Here is a 7721-nt window from a genome sequence, read left to right on the forward strand (position 1 = left end):
CTGCAGATCAAATGAAAAAACTGCTATCAAGCAAGGTCTTTTTCATGTTAATATGTTCTTATTCTGCTTGTATAGTATATGTTTTGTTTGGAATTTTTCTGCCACCACAATTAAGCATCAATTTGCATTTATCAAACATTAAATACAGATTTGATCCATTTCTCTGCCAAAGCTTAACCATATTGAAATTTGAATTCTGCTGTAAGATATATATATATATATATATATATAGAGAGAGAGAGAGAGAGAGAGAGAGAGAGAGAGAGATGCACACTTGAGTATATATGCACAAGGAGAACTGAGAAAGATGTGTTTGGTATGAAGTTTTTGTTCTTGCTGTTTGTCATGTCTAATCAGTTGGGTCAGGAAAGGTCATTTTGAAACGTGCTAAGTGACAGAATGACAGTCAGAGACAGACAGATAGTTGGACAAACAGACAGGCAGTCAGACAGAAACAGACATTTTCTGCCAGCTCAAATTGATGCTTAACTGTCATCTGAGATGACTGGGCTTGTTAATTGGCACACACACACACACACACACACACACACACACACACACACACACACACACACAGACACATTCACACACACAAACCCAAACAACAACACACATTTCACAGAAAAAAAGATGTTTTATTATCTTTAACATAAATCCTTGGGATTATTATCTGTTCTTTGTTGTTATTTAACAAAATAATTTCCAGTAATATCAACGACACTCAAGACAGAGAAAAGAAACTTACAAATGGTACATGTTCTCAACAATGTTATAAAGCATCATGCAGTTTTGTATGTTTACACCGTAATGTACGCAGCCATACTCCATTTTCGGGGGGGTGCATACTGAGTAAGTTCTTGTTTCCATAACCAACAGAACGATGACATGGATTACAGGAGCTTTAACGTGTGTATCTGATCTTCTACTTGCATATACACACAAAGAGGGTTCAGGCACTAGCAAGTCTGCACATATGTTGACCTGGAAAATCGGAAAAGTCCCCACCCTTTACCCACCAGGCACCGTTACCGAGATTCGAACCCGGGACCCTCAGACTGAAAGTCCAACGCTTTAACCACTCGGCTATGGTGCCCGTCTTACTTAAGATAAAACAACACCTTGACTGCAGAACCAAGGTGAAATACGATCAGTGTTTCAAGACAGTCAGTAGTTTTGTGATATTATCATTGGTTTGCAGAACCAGTGTTATACAATCCCCAAAAGCAGGTGTCAAAATACTGAGCGGCTACTGACATCCTGACCTGTAAGCTGTCACGTGTAATCTCTTTGAGGTGTTAACTGGTGAGCATACTTATCAGCAGCAATCACTGGTTCAAATACAAATCTTCATTGATTATTCTGTATTGAATTCACTCACACATGAATATCTTATTCATCTATAATACAACAGTACAAATTCCATTCAAGTGTCTTCTAACTCCAGTCCTGATACAGTTTTCTCTCTCAGTCTGTGCATTGACTGCTCCTCTCTCTCTCTCTCTCTCTCTCCCACACACACAAACACACACACTTTAACCTCCATCCCCACCCCCACCTCCAATACACAAACATATGCATATACATAATATGTCTAATATCACTCAAAGGGAAAAGACATTCAATTAAAGAAAAAACACACACATATCTGATGATTCCTGACAGTCTTCATAGACAGGACTGCCCTAACTTTCATTTAAAAAATCAATCAGCTTAAAATAAGGCATAGCGTAACTCAGCATTAAAACATTTTCAATTAATTGAAAAGCAAATTAAGTACATCAGCACTGTAAGCATTGTTGATCCACTTTAACTCACTCAGTACGGCCAGTCCTCTCTTCTCCTCTACACAGACCCCTCGGATGTCCAGTGGGTGTCTCACTGACCCAGCCTTTAGCTTCCGTCGTCAGAACTGTGGTATACTTTGTCAACATTAACCTCTTCAGTATAAGAGCGTTCCGCTTGCAATATTTTGATGATGGTAATTGGGATGAAACGCTGTTAACGTCGTCTCTTTCGCCGTTCGTATGGAGAGAGTTAAAACAACTCAAATAGTGAGGGATGATATTGTAAGAAAATACACTAAACTAAAACAAAATAATCATAATAATATCCTGTGATCTCACATCTTACTTAAAAGGGCACAACGTCCACTGGAACACCTGCCTAGTCATAGTTCTACCACATTTATCTAAATTAACTATAAATAATTTCAGGAGAAAAAAATGGGGGATGGGGATGGAGGTGGGGGGTGGGGGGGGGTGGGGGATAGTCAGACCTTTTCTGTGATTGAGCAAATCCAAAGCAGCCACATGTAGAGCTAGCAGAAATGAGGCACTGTCATTACATTTATTTGCATGAGCATTCAGCAAAACACAAACATGAACTCTCTCAGACATTTCTAGCTAAATATTATGATTCAGAAACTAGAAATCTATCATAATATTATGATTCAGAAACTAGAAATCTATCATAATTATTATACATATCTGTCTCACATACTACTTCATACTGTGCATGCCTTCAGAAAATAATGCAGTTTAACAGTGTATTTAAGGACCTGAGGTGATTTTGAAAGCAATGCACATCATACAGAATTATGACATGACATTTGTTTATAAATGATGAGAGACAAAAAGTGATGCAAAGAAAAATCAAACAATATATGTTTATCTGCAGCATTTTTACAGTCTTTAACTACAGCATTGACATAAAACTGTTTCACTGATGCAAAAAAAAAAAAAAAAATAAATAAAAATAAATAAATAAATAAAAATAATAAAATACTAACTCATGTTACAAGTATATCATCATCATCTTTCATTAATCATCATCATAATTCAAACAACTAACTTCACTCGTTTATAAGTAGGGCTAATGTACACCAAGCAATGAACTGCCTATATATGTTTATGAAAGTCACACTGTGGTTTGCAAAAATGCATTGCATGAGAGACCAAAAAATTGCAACCAATGCTACTTTTCTTCATCATAATTATTCATCCCACTCTAGTAGCTTTCTGTAAATAGAGAGGACAAACACGAACATGGAGTAGGGTTCCTGATCCACAAAGACATTGTTAACACTGTCATGGGCTGCCGACCAATATCCAGCAGGCTCACTACCATCCGCCTGAGGGCATCCCCATTCAACATCACCATCATACAAGCATATGCTCCAACATCTGATCACAGCGATGATGAAGTTGAGGAGTTCTACGAACAACTACAAGAAACCCTTGATCAGACACCAAAGAAAGACATCATAGTAGTACAAGGTGACTGGAACGCCAAGATCGGAGAAGACTCCTACAACACCTGGAAGGGCCCATGTGGACGATATGGTAACAACGCTACAAATGAAAGAGGTTTGAGACTCCTGGAATTTGCCTGCTTCAACAACCTGAAGATAACAAACACATTTGGACCACACAAAGCATCCAAAAGATGGACATGGCACAGCCTTGGAGGAGATCACCACAACCAAATAGACTACATCATGATAAAGAAGCGTTTCCAGTCTAGCGTGAACATTGCCAAGACAAGAAGTTTCCCAGGAGCTGACATTGCAAGTGACCACGACTTGGTAATGATGACCTTCAAACTCCAACTGAAGAAAACAAAGAAACAAAGCTTCTCAAGACTGAAGTTCGACCTGGAAAAATTGAAAGATCCTGAAGTACAAGAGGCATTCCAAGCCATGATTGGTGGGAAATTCGTGCCACTCATCACTCTCAATGCAGATGACGCCGACCTGGATACACTCGTAAGCGACTTCAACGCAGCTGTAACTGAAACAGCCCAAACAACTCTTGGAAAACAACGCACCAAAAAGAAGCCCTGGGTCACGGACGACATCCTACAGCTGTGTGACAAACGTAGAGACCTGAAAAAGAAAAAGAATGAAGAAGAAAGGGCAAAACAGTACAAAGCAGTTAACACCGAAATCAAGAGAAGCATGAAGAAGGCAAGGAGAATTGGATTGAGGGAAAATGCCAGGACATAGAGGAAAACCTGACAAGAAACAACAGCAAGAAAGCCTACCAAGTTGTGAAAGAACTTACCAACACAAGGCAAGGTAGAACTATGTCCAACATCCAGACCAAGGATGGAAAATGTCTAACAGAAGAACAAGACATCCCAAAGCGATGGACAGAATACTGCTCAGAGCTATAGAACATACAGACCACAGGTGATCCAGCAATACTGAATGTTCCACCAGCCACTGATAACAGTAACCACCCCATACTCCGTGAAGAAATAGAGGCAGCAATAGCATCACTGAAAAAAGGGAAATCGGCAGGAGTGAACAACATCCCATCAGAACTGGTCCAAGCAGGGGGTGAAGTTATGATAGATGTGCTACTGAAAATCTGCAACAAGATCTGGCAAACAGGGGAATGGCCCACACCGTGGACACAATCACTGATCATCACCCTTCCCAAAAAAGGCAATCTCCAGCAGTGTCAAAACTACCGCACCATCAGCCTGATTAGTCATCCCAGCAAAGTCATGTTGAAGATCCTGCTTAACAGACTGAAACCACAAGCAGAAAACATCATTGCTGAAGAACAGGCAGGTTTCAGACCAGGAAGGAGCACAACTGAACAAATCTTCAACTTGAGGTTGCTATGTGAGAGGTACCATCAACACCAACAAGACCTCTACCACGTCTTCATTGACTTTAAGAAGGCATTAGACAGGGTCTGGCATGCAGCATTGTGGGCTACCATGAATCTGTACAACATCAACGCCAACCAGATCAGACTGATACAGCACCTCTATGACAAAGCCACCAGCGCCGTCTACCTCAACAATAGCATCGGGGACTGGTTCAGAACCACAGTCGGAGTGAGACAAGGCTGTCTACTCTCCCCAACACTCTTTAACATCTTCTTAGAAAGAATAATGACTGACGCACTGGAAGAGCATGAAGGAACAGTCAGCATAGGCGGCAGAACAATCACAAACCTACGTTTTGCCGACGACATTGATGGACTGGCTGGAAAAGAAGAAGAACTGGCAAGCCTGGTCAAACATCTGGACAAAGCCTCCACATCGTATGGAATGCAAATCAGTGCGGAGAAAACCAAACTGATGACTAACAACACCAACGGCATCAGCATTGACATCAAAGTCAACGACGAAAAGCTTAAAACAGTCCACAGCTTCAAATATCTGGGAGCAATCGTGTCAGATGAAGGATCAAAACCAGAAGTACTCTCGAGAATTGCCCAAACAACAACGGCACTCAACAAGCTGAACACCATTTGGAACAACAAAAACATCGCTCTCAGCTCAAAAATCAGACTGATGCGTTCCCTGGTTATATCAATATCGCTCTACGCCTGCGAGACTTGGACCCTGACTGCAGACATCGAGAGAAGAATCCAAGCTGTTGAGATGAGATGCTTTCATAGACTACTTGGCATCTCCTACAGAGACCACATCACTAACACGGAAGTGAAGAACAGAATCAAACAAAGTATTGGACCCTACGAAGACCTTCTGTCCATAGTGAAGAATCGCAAACTTAGGTGGTATGGACACATCTCCCGATCATCTGGTCTTGCCAAAACGTTCCTGCAAGGCACCGTACCAGGAGGCAGAAGGAGAGGACGGCAGAAGAAGAGATGGGAAGACAACATCCAGGGGTGGACAGGCTTGACGCTCGGTGACGCCCTGAGGAAATCAGAAAACCGTGAAGAGTGGAGAGGGGTGGTGGTCAGGTCAGCAGCGGTGCCCCAACGGTCTGAACCCAGACTACGGGAGAGGTGAAGGTGAGGTGAAGGTGAAGTAGCTTTCATCTTGTGCAAAATGTGTGTCCCCGTCTTGATGATGGAGTCTCCCGTCGGTCCAACGGATGAGTAGGCAGGCAGGCTTATCTGTCGGTGTGTGTCCTCATATTGGAGAAGAGGCCAATTCTGGATGCGCAGCACTTCCCACAGGTGTTGCAAGGGAATACATCTCCAGAAGTTAAGCCCTGCTTCCTTCGCTCACGCTTCTCCTTAATGGCCAGCGTTCTCTTGTTTTTAAACGTCTTTATGCCACTAGAGCACAGCATCCTCCAGCGAGAGCAGTCAAGGGCATCAGTTTCCCAGGAAGTGATGTCTATGTCACAGGCTCTGAGGTTTGTCTTCAAGGTGTCCTTGAAGCGCTTGCAGGGTCTTCCAAGTTCATGGTGGCCTTCCTTCAGCTGGCCATACAAAGCATCTTTGGGATCCTGCTGTCTGTCATGCGGACAATGTGTCCTGTCCAGCGTAGCTGGCACTGGATCAGCAGGCTTTCGATGCTGGGCAGGCCGCTCCTCTCTAGGACCTGGAGGTTGGAGACCCTGTCTTGCCACTTTATGCCGAGAATCTTTTGTAGGCATCTCTGGTGAAACTGCTCAAGTTGTTGAATGTGACGGCGATACGTCGTCCAAGTTTCACAGCAATACAACAAGGTGGTCAGCACAACAGCTCTGTAGGTTTTCATCTTGGTGCTGAGCCTGATGCCTTTGTTGTTCCACAGCCCATTGTCGAGTCTGCCAAAGGCGGAGCTGGCCTTGGCAATGCACTGCGTCACTTCTGCATCAAGGGCTCCGTTGCTGCATAGGGTGCTGCCCAGGTAGCAAAACTTGTCGACTGACTTGATCTCTGTGTCATTGATCTTGATTGTGGGTGGGGGGGATGCACTAGCGTTCTGTGAGCTAGCTGGTTGGTACATGGACTTGGTCTTGCTGAGGCTGATGTTGAGTCCAAAGCGCCTGCAGGAGGTTGAGAACCTGTCCATAATGAACTGCATGTCCTCATGGGTGTGTGCAGCAAGCGCACAGTCATCAGCGAAGAGAAATTCTCTCAACAGTGCCTCAAACACCCTGGACCTGGCGTGGAGTCGCCGCAAGTTGAAAAGTTTGCCATCTGTGTGAAACTGAATGTCCCCGTCTTACACATGAGACAACAGCACTTTTCCCACAGCCAGAACAGTGCCATGGCACAAGCAATAAGAACTCCAGAAAGTCATACTGATGTGATCCTCTGAAACCCACACATTCTGACAGAAAACCATACAGACGATATAGCCCAATCAAAACAACCTAATACTGACCATTAATGGTGTATATAAATTGCCCAGAGATGGGGTCAAAAGATCACCACGAAGAAATTCACCACAACTTCTTCTTGCCTTCTTTGTCTCAAACACAGTAACCCATAAGCATGTTTCCAAAACATATCATCCACACCAGACGACTTTGTTTTCACAACACTCCTCAAATCTGACATTTCTTACACACACACACACACACACACACACACACAAATTCAACTAAAAGTGATTCACCTCATAAAACTGCAAGCAAGCATGTTCTTATACTGACAGTCAGTGTTCAAATAATTTTTTACAATTTACATGGATAGTTCAGGTTTAATGCAGGAATGTGGTGTTTAATACCAGCTTCAAAACAGAGAAACAGCAAGTATTATATAGGAAGAAATGTTTCCATCTTTACTGCTGAACTGGTTGCAGTACTGATGGCTAAAAATCACATCCTTCATTTTTCTTGAACCTCATTCCATGTTCTACTATGCTTTGATTCAAAGTCATGTCTGGTTTGCAATACAATCATTAAAACAACAATAACAATAACAACAAAGAAAACAAACAAACAAAAAACACAAATGGAGATGATGCTTGAAATCCACCACTCTGTTCAATATTTGTTTAATAAAAGGTACATGTGC

This window comes from Babylonia areolata, chromosome 11, assembly GCF_041734735.1.
Source record: "Babylonia areolata isolate BAREFJ2019XMU chromosome 11, ASM4173473v1, whole genome shotgun sequence".
NCBI classification, from domain to species: domain Eukaryota; kingdom Metazoa; phylum Mollusca; class Gastropoda; order Neogastropoda; family Buccinidae; genus Babylonia; species Babylonia areolata.